We start from the raw sequence: 10,314 nt of genomic DNA, 5'->3' as shown, positions 1-10,314 counted from the left end.
ATGCCGTTGATATGCTCTGAAATATTTTATATGCCATTGATATATTCTGAAATGTTCTATTTGTCATTGATATGCTCCGAAACATTTCATACGTCATTGATAAGATCCAAAATGGTTCGTTTGTTATTGATATGCTTCAAAACGTTTCATTTGCCATTGATATGCTCCAAAATATTTCATATGCCATTGATATGCTTTGGAATATTTTATACGCTATTAATATGCTCCAATCACTCTGTGCTCTATTTGTTATGAACCAAATATGTTTTGAATGTAATGGTATTTGTGATTCTGTATCTAATGAGATGGTACCCTTGAATCTCTTGTATTTTGCTTGGCATTGTGATACCTTACTTGTTTGAAAACTCTTCTTTTGTTCTGAATATGTTTTATCACTTGCTGAGCTGTTTTTAGCTCACTTCGTTGTTATATAAATCTTTTAGGTTAGCTTGTCACTCTTTGTGATGTTTGAACTGGGCTAAGGCAGTGGAGAGCTATTCAAAATTGTGGGCAAGTCTTGTTAGTTATTATGTTATTGTTGTATAAGCATATTTTATATGTAATGAAATGTTATCGATGAACCGGAATGGATATATCATGTAAAAGTGTTAGAAGATCTCTCGTATTTAGAATTTCGGAATGTTAAGTTTAGTTTCCGATGATATAAACTTGTGGGAAATAGTTGGAGTTCTGATTGTATAATTTATTTAGCTTATGGATTTATAAATGTTGTTTATGTTTGTTAAGTTGGCTTGGGTGATAGAACCCTTGCAGATTCTAAACTTGGGGTTGATCTCTTTAGGGGATCGGCCTCCTTGGAACTCTATAGGGGTTCCTCCCACCAAGTTGCTGCTCAAAGGCTGCAAAAAAGATTCATCTATTGCTTATGAAAAGAGGAGGAATACATGACTATTTATAGGGCTTCTAAACCCTAACTCCTAATAGAACTCCTACTCAAGACTCCTACTTCTAACCAACTCCTAATAGGACTCCTACTCAAGACTCCTATTCCTTTACAACTCCTTATTCTTCTCTAAGAAACAACCTCCTAACCCTAGCCGGTCTCTTCACCTCTTTAATAGGAGTCGGCTTAGGTAAGTTTTACATGAATGTCCCTCTCAATTAGGACTCTCCAAGCTAGAGTCCTAACAGACCCGCCCTCTTCAAATCAGCCTTGTCCTCGAGGCTGATGATTCATGAATTCTGGGAATTTGATCTTCGAATCGTCATAGTTCTCCCAAGTGGCATCTTCTATTGGTAGGTTTGCTCACTGTCTTAGCACTTCATTAGTGGGTCGTCGTCGTCAAGTCATGATCCGTCGATCAATAATGGCACTTGGCTGGGTCTGGAGTTCTCCTTGGGTAGTCTTTATTTGGTGGGTGGCTTCGGGCTGTCTCCAAGCACCTATTTACAACTTTCGTCTGGCCATCGGTTTGTGGGTGATATGCCATACTCCTTTTCAATTTAATACCTTACATATGGAATAACTTTGTCCAAAATCACCGGATCCCATCAGAACTCCGAAGTTAAGCGTGCTTGGGCGAGAGTAGTACTAGGATGGGTGACCCCCTAGGAAGTCCTCGTGTTGCACTCCTTTTAAAGGGCGACCACTGTAGCGGCGACGACACTGTAGCGGCGACCAGATCTAGGGCGACCACTGTAGCGGCGGCTAGATCTCCCTAGGGCGATCTGACTCCTGCAGCGTCGACTTTCTCACACGGGCTACGGGCAACGACACTGTAGCGGCGATCTGATTTCCTGCAGTGTCGGTTGTTTCCCAAGGGCGACGGTACTGTAGCGGCGACGACACTGTAGCGGCGACGAGATCTCCCTAGGGCGATCTGACTCCTGCAGCGTTGGCTTTCTCCTACGGGCGACGATACTATAGCAACGATCTGATCTCCCTTACTATAGTGGTGATCGGATCTCCTGCAGTGTCGACTTCTCCCCAAGGGCGACGATACTATAGCGGCGACCAGATCTCCCTAGGGCGACGGTACTGTAGCGGCGATCTGATATACTGCGACGGTGGCTTTTCCCTATGGAGACGATTCTATAGCGGCGACCAGAAGAGGGATCAAACATGGCAGCGATGGCCCCTAGGGCTGGCGACGGTGGCGGGAGGGTTGATACGATGGTAAGACTCCCTACCGTTACCCCTCAATTGGCACCTCCTCCATATCCTCTCTAGAGAGAAACTCCTTCGACGAAACAACATCGAAGTAGGTCACGCTCTTGATCGTGGCAGCTTGCCCTCATTTCCAGTGACCCTAGGCCTTGGACTAGCCTCTTCAAGGCTCCGGTTGGAAGTCCGGATCTAAGCTTGGAATTCTTTACTCCAGAAGTTCAGGCTGATAAGAAGATTGCTATATACGAGACTGCTGATTCAGCAGAGCTTATTGAGACATGGTCTATGACGATTGTTGGCTATGTGATAGGTCTCAAAACATCTTATTTCCCACTATCCTCATTTATCAAAACTCGATGGGGAATATCGTCATTTGATCTTCATATGCTGGAGAACGGATTCTTTGTTTGCAAGCTATACTCTGAAGAAGATTTACAACGGGTCCTCGAAGGATTTTGGACTATTCGCGGCCATCCAATGATTCTACGACGCTGGTCTCCTGATGTTCGTTTGGAGTTAGATAGCCTACAGTCTATTCCATTATGGGTATCCTTTCAAGGTCTTCCTCTACATCTTTGGAGTCGACATTTTATTGCAAAGTTATGCAGCACTCTAGGACAGCCACTCTACATCGACAAAGCAACAACTGCTCAGACGAGATTAGCATTTGCACGAGCATGTGTACTGGTTTCTTCCGATGAAGATCTTCCTAATGAGGTTTTCTATCGTGATCTTGACGGGAACACACGGAAAGTACATGTCTCATATTCTTGGAAGCCACAACGATGTCAGCATTGCTTATCTTTTGGTCATGCAAATGGAGCTTGTCAGCAAACTCCAAAACAAATCACAAAGGTCTATCGACCACGTCAAGCGCCTCAGCAACAAAGCAAGTCTTCTCTAATGGCAGTAGCACCGATGGTGGCGAAGACTATTAAGCATTCCGACTCGCAAGGACAGCACCGCGGACAGAAGGACAAATCCAAAACTATATCTCTTCCTATAATGTCGGAGCCTTCCACAACAGAGGTTTCCCTTGGTACTAGTGGACAGGAGAAACATAAGTTAGGAACTTCATCTCTTCCAATATCATTGGATCCGTCCACAATAACTCAACAAACTCAGGCCCAAACAAATCTCGCCAGCAAGGATATTCTTCCTCAACAAACTCAGGCCACAACAAACATCGCCAACAAGGATATTCTATCTCAACAAACTCATACCCCAATAAACCTCTCTAGCCAGGCTACTCCAACAAGTACTATCCAGGATATTGTGCTGCAACAATCTTATCGTGCTTCAACAAACCCTGCCAATCAAGACCACATGATTCAAGGTATTTTAAAGTTTAAAAATCTGCAAGCTGTAGATGAAGTGGATAAATATAGGAATAAAGCCATAAAAGGTAAGGATATTGTGCGGGAGGAAAATACAAAATCGAAGGATAAGAAAAAGGATGGTACAGTCCATCCAAAGTCGTAGGATGAATACCTTACCACCTTTTCATTTCTTTATTACTGATGAAGATAATCAAGTCTGCCGCATGTGATATTGTTATTCTAGTAGAAACGAAAATTAAACAATCGCGCGTTCAAGCTCAAAAGAATTTAATATGGCCGAACGCAGAACTGTTTACCAATGACTCAAATGAAACTTTTGGTAGAATATGGGTCTTATGGCATCCTAACTCTATTAATGCTTGGTTTATTTCTGTTACTGATCAATTCATTCATCTTAAGGTAGAGGACAAAAAGAATGGCTATCAATTCAATTTCACTGGTATATATGCTTCAAATAGTATGCAAGAAAGAAATACTCTTTGGTCTGACCTGACTAATATTGCAAATGGCTGTCTCATTGTACCTTGGATTGTTCTTGGAGACTTTAATACTATTCAGTACACAAATGAAAAAGAGGGGGGTAGACAACTTTCAGAAAGCCAACTTCAAAGTTTTAATGATTACATTGACACTGCAGCTTTGTTTGATATGAAATCTGTGGGTAATTGGCTCTCTTGGAGTAATCAAGGTGCTGCTAACTGAAAAATAATGGCTCGACTTGATAGGTGTTTGATTAATCATGAATGGTTAACAGTTTACCCAGATTCACTTCTTGAGTATGGTGCTCCTTTGTTTTCTGACCATTCTTTAATGTATATACAAACAGACAAAGCGACACCAAGAGGCAAGAAACCGTTTAGATTCTTTAACATGTGGAGTACTCATCCTCAATTTCTTGATGTTATCAGATCTGCTTGGAATGTTAATGTGCATGGATCCCCCCCTTACATCTTATGTCAAAAGCTCAAAGCCTGTAAAGCAGCACTAAAGGAGTGGAATACAAATACCTTTGGCAATATTACCACCACAGTTCAATTTTGCAGGAAGGAACTAATGTCATTGCAACATGAGCTGCAACTTCAGCCAAATGATAAGAATATTATCTACAAAGAGACAGAAGCTAGAAATAACTTCATGCAAGCCTTAAAACAGGAGGAAAGTTTTACAAAGCATAAGTCTCGACAGCATTGGCTTACACAAGGAGATTCCAATACTAAATTTTTCTATGCTTCAATTGCTACTCGAAATGCAGAGACAAAGATGATAATCTTATTGAGAATTTAGATGAGGTTAAAGCACACACAGAGCAATTTTTTTTTTCCTTACTCAATCAAGCTGGGAAAACTAATAACATTCATGTGGAGCCGACTAGAAAACTTGATTCGGAAGCTATTTCAATCCTCAATGCCCCAATTACAGATGACGAAATTGTATGTGTTGTCTTTAAGTCACCAAAGCACAAAAGCCCAGGTCCAGATGGATTTCCAGCTGAATTTTACCAAACTGCTTGGTCTATTATTGGAAATGATGTGATCAAGGCTTGCCAATATTTTTTCTCTTCAGGTCATATTCTTAGAGAGATGAATTGCACTTTTATTTCTTTAATTCCGAAGAATGCATGGGCTGATTCACTAGAGAACTATCGACCCATATCATTATGCAACTTTATTTACAAGATCATCTCCAAAGTATTGGCAAATAGAATGCAAAAGGTAATACACAAGATCATTAGCCCAAATCAAGCTGCTTTCATCAAAAGGAGAAGTATACATCATAACATTTTGCTTGCTAATGACTTGGTCAAAGATTTACATTCAAAAGCAAGAGGGACAAAAATATGTTTTAAAGCTGATTTACGGAAAGCCTTTGATTCAGTTAATAGGAAATTTATCTATAAGATGCTCCTCGATATGAACTTCCTATAGTAATGGGTTAATTGGATTCAATCTTGCCTGGAAACTCCAAAGTTTTCGATACTCTTTAATGGCTCACCTATTGATTTTTTTGGGAGCACAAATGGCATCGGACAAGGTGATCCACTCTCTCCATATCTCTTTACTATTGCGATGGAAGGACTTAGCTATATGTTGGAACATACAGTCTTAAATGGTAGTATTAAGGTACCCAATGCTGGCTCTATTCATATATCACATATAACATTTGCAGATGATTTACTTATCTTTCTCCAAAATTATCCAACTTCAGTAAAGAACCTGGCTACTATTATAAATGACTTTGGTATGGTTTCTAGACTTCAGTTAAATCATGCGAAAAGTAAAGTATATATGAGCCCTTACGTTGAGGATAAGGTCTTTATTGCACAAACTTTGGGGGTTAGTGAGGGAAGCCTGTCAGTTCCTTATTTGGGTCTCCCGCTCATATCCACAGGCATTTACAAAACCCTCTGTAAGCCTATCCTACAAAAAATAAAAAATAGAATTTCTTCTTGGAAAAATAGGCTTCTATCAAAAGCAGGACAACTCGAACTCATCCGTTTTGTATTGCACTCCTACTCTATATATTGGTGTAATGTATTTCTTTTGCCTGCTGGACTTCTCTAAGATATTGAACGGTTATTAATGAACTTCTTCTGGAATGGCACAAATGATAAGGCAATGCATATGGTAAATTGGGATAGCATTTGCAAACCGAAAGATGAAGGGGGGCTAAACTTGAGAAACACTAGAGATTGGAATCAAGCATGCCTGGTACAACAATTGTGGGATCTTTTGCAAAACAAATATTCCTTATGGTCACAATGGGTTTCTGCTAGGTATCTTTCAAAGGAATCAATCTGGGAAATTTCAACAAGAACATACCACTCTGCAGCTTGGAAAGGAATTTTAAAGGCAAGGAATTGGCTAATCAAACATATTTCTTATGCAATCTCTTCTGGAACTAGTACTAATATGTGGTATGATCCTTGGGTGAATGGGAAGAGTATATTTCAATTATATGGCGATAGAATACGAAAAGATCTTGGGGCTCCCAAAGATTGGAAGGTTTCCGAGTTCATTGCTAACGGTACCTGGTGTCTCCCTAATCCTATTTCTCCCGAAATGTTATCACTTTGAACGACTATCATAGCTATTCCAATCAGGAACAACTCTTCAGATATACTTATTTGGCCTCATGACAATGGCAAATTTAGTGTCACATCCGCATGGAATCAAATTAGGCAAAGAAATAACAAGTGGGTCCCAAGCAGTTGGACATGGGATCGACCGGGATCACAAAGACACTCCCTATGTACATGGCAGGCCCTTCTCAATAAACTACCTATAATAGACAATATGAAAAGAAGATGTATCTATCATGTTAACCGATGCTCCCTTTGTTTGCAACAAGAAGAAACTGTTGACCACCTCTATTTTGCTTGTGATTATACAAAATGGATATGGAAGGAGATTCTCCAGCGATTTGAACTCAATAGACTGCCACAACCAAACTTGCACCAAGAACTAGGCGACCTTATGCAATGTTTCTCAAGAAAAGGGCCTCTTACACAACTGGCAAAGGTTAATTTCAGATGCGCTATTTGGTGGATGTGGAAGGAGAGATGTAATAGAATCTTTGAATGTCAACATAGAAATAATGTTCAGCTCTTGAAAGAGATTATTAGAGACTCAAGATCCTGTATGGAGCATGATCTCAAAACCGAGCACTTCACCCGAAGAGAAAAAGATATTTTTATCAAATTCAATTTTGCTATTAGCTAAAGATCTTGGGAATGATGCCAAATAATGTACCCACAGGTAGTTATAGTCTACAGCATGTGTAGTCATAACTATCGCATTCGCAATCTATGAGTTACTTGGCTTTGTCTATGACTTGTATAGATAAAGCTATTTGTAGAAACTTTACACATAATCAATTTACTTTTACTTACCAAAAAAAAAAAACTTTGTCCAAAATCTGCTTGTGAAGATGTAAGTAGAATTTGTCACAAGCATAATGCATCCCTTATAGTGTAATTCTTTTGAGTCCCAATTGTAATGAGCCATAGAGCTTGGTGCTTCCTCCAATTTTTTTATAATCTTACTAGTCTCTGAATCTTCCTGCCATTCCATCTTAATATCCTCAAGGAAGTCGCTGGTCGGAAGTGAAACGGTCGAAACTTCAGCTTGCTCGGGTAGCTACGAAAGCGCATCTTCAAGAACATTCTCTTTCACCATTTTGTAAGTTATTTCATAATCAAATCTAAGAAGTTTTGTTACCCATTTTTGCTGCTCAGGGGATGATATCTTTCGCTCCAAAAAGTACTTGAGGCTTTTATGGTCGGTTTTAATTTGAAATCGTCGACCAATCAAGTAGGGTCTCCACCTCGTTGCTGCGTGCACAATGGCGAGCATCTCCTTATCATATATTGACCTATTTTGATGGGAGGGAGATAATTCCTTGCTAGTGTATGCGAGTGGTCGACCATCTTGCATGAGAATGACTTCAATTCCGACTCCAGATGCGTCGGCCTTAATAATGAAGGGTTGGTTGAAATCTGGTAGTGTTAGCATCGGCGTCGTCGTCATGGTTGCCTCAAGTTTGTCGAAGGTAGCGGAGGCTCTGTCCAACCATTGGAAGACATCTTTTTCTAGTAAGGAAGTAAGTAGTGTACTGATCTTTCCATAGTTTTTCACGAACTTGCGGTAGTAGCCTGTTAAACCCAGAAAGCCATGTAGCAATTTTATGTTTCTCGGGGTCGACCAGTTTTGCATTGCTCCAATTTTGAAGGGGTCCACTACCACACCTTCCTCTGATATGATATGCCCAAGATATTCCACCTTCTATTGAAGAAAGCAAAAATTCGTAGTGGTTGTTGTGTGTTCAAAAGGTGGTTTTCGGTATGTCTTCTTTGCACACTCGTATTTGATAATACCTAGATCAAAGGTCCAGCTTTGTGAAGATTTAGGCTCCCTTTCATCTAGCAATTCATCTACTATTGGAATAAAGTATTTGTCCTTGATGGTTATGCCGTTGAGAGCTCGATAATTAATGCATATTCGCCATGTTCCGTCCTTCTTGCGTACAAGTAGCACCAGTGAAGAGTAGAGGTTGCAACTTGGCCGAATAACTCTTGTTTTGAGCATCTCTTTTACAATCCTTTCTATTTTATCCTTTTGGAGATGTAGATATTGATATGGCCGAGTATTTGCTGGAGGTTTGCCTGAAAGAATCGTTATATAATGATCATGCCGACGGGTACGAGATAGGTTGTGCGGTTCATCAAATATATCTGAAAATTCAGCAAGCAAAGGAAGTAGGTTTGGATCTTCAAATTCTATTAGCTCTCCCTTAGTTTGCTGCTCAAGTTGTACTAAAAGGCTACTGCATGCTTTATGCAAAACCTTCTTCATTTGTTGTGTGCAAATCGTCGTTACGTCAACCCCACGTTTCCCCTTACTGTAAAATTTCATAATTAGTTGCATAAAATTCTAAGAAATATCACCTAATGTCGTCAACCATTTAATTATGAGCATGGCCTCATGATTATCAAGAGGGAGAAGGAAGAAATATGCAATTATCTCTTGGTAAGACCTTATGATCAGCAATAGTTTCACTTGTGGGCGCCTACGATCATACTTCAAAATCCATCCGTCGGCGACCTTAACGTCAAACCTGCTACATTTCTTGATAGGTAAGGCCATCCGGACAGCAACCTTACTTTTTAGGAAGTTATTAGTACTGCCCGTGTCGATGAGAACAGTGATCGGTTGTTGTTTAAGAAGTCCTCCAACTTTCATCGTTTGCGGATTTGAGTAGTCGACTAGTGCATGTACCGTAACTTTGGTCGGTTGTGACTCTTCTTCTGCATCTTCTTCTTCATGTTCAAGGATCTCTTCTGGATATTCAATGACCTCTTCTTCTACTAGTTCAATCATAAGAAGTCTCCCTTTACTACAACGATGCTCATGGCTCCATGGCTCGTCGCAATGCCAACATAACCCCTTTGCATATCGCTCCCGAAGCTCTTCTCTTGTTAACCTCTTTGGTGTAATGACTTGGTCGATAGTAGGGGGGCTGAGGGCTTCAATGTTACTGATTGAGAAGCGACGCTAGTCCTCCGAGCTTCATGGTTCAATTGCTCCTCTTGATATCGTGCGAAAGAGATGGCTGCCATAAGCGTATACGGTTATCGCGCTTTAACTTCTCCTCGGATCTCCAGCTTCAAGCCCTCAATGAAGGTCCTCAATAGCTATTTTTGAGACCAATCATGAGTTTGATTAGATAACCTTTCAAACTTCATTTGGTACTCCTGAATGGTGGAGGTTTGTCGAATCTATGCTAGTTGTCCATCAATATTCTCGTAATCGGTTGGTATGAAGCGGATCAGTAGTCCTTCTTTGAATTGTTACCATGAAAGGACTCCATAAGTATGTTCAAACTAGTCAAACCACTGTATAGCATCCCCTTTAAGATATATAGCTGTAATTTTTACCATAGATGCATCGGCAATTTTGTGGTACTGAAAATATCACTCCGCGCACGAGATCCAACCAATCGGGTCTCCTTCTTCCCATCTAGGGAAGTCCACTCTCATGCATGGATAGTTGGGGTCAGTCATAGAGCCTCCCCTCCCTTGGAACTCATCTCTTTGAGCCTGGTGCGATTGGGCAAAGCTCTCTCCGTGATATGATTTTTTCGGGTTTAGTGGTCGGCCCAATTTGAGTTCGGTAAAGAGCGTCCGAATCTTATCCTCCATTCGTGCCTCCAAGGCTTCGAATTTAGCATTGATTGCCTCTTTAGATGCCATAGTATATGCCTCCAAATCTATGATGTTAAGATCTCTCTTTTGTTGTCAGATTAAAGGCATGTATAGGTTGAGAGAAGTGATGGTCGAAAGGGTTGGTG

General features: G+C 40.6%; 1 pseudogene; it reads left to right on the top strand.

The window, feature by feature from the left end:
* Positions 1–1,476: 1,476 nt before the first annotated feature.
* On the top strand, positions 1,477–1,594 carry LOC135608616 (5S ribosomal RNA; annotated as a pseudogene).
* The last annotated feature ends 8,720 nt before the right edge of the window (positions 1,595–10,314 follow it).

Source organism: Musa acuminata, chromosome BXJ2-3 (assembly GCF_036884655.1).
Source record: "Musa acuminata AAA Group cultivar baxijiao chromosome BXJ2-3, Cavendish_Baxijiao_AAA, whole genome shotgun sequence".
Classification (NCBI taxonomy): domain Eukaryota; kingdom Viridiplantae; phylum Streptophyta; class Magnoliopsida; order Zingiberales; family Musaceae; genus Musa; species Musa acuminata.
The sequence above is the reverse complement of the archived record's forward strand: the minus strand, read 5'-3'. Positions and strand labels throughout refer to the sequence as shown.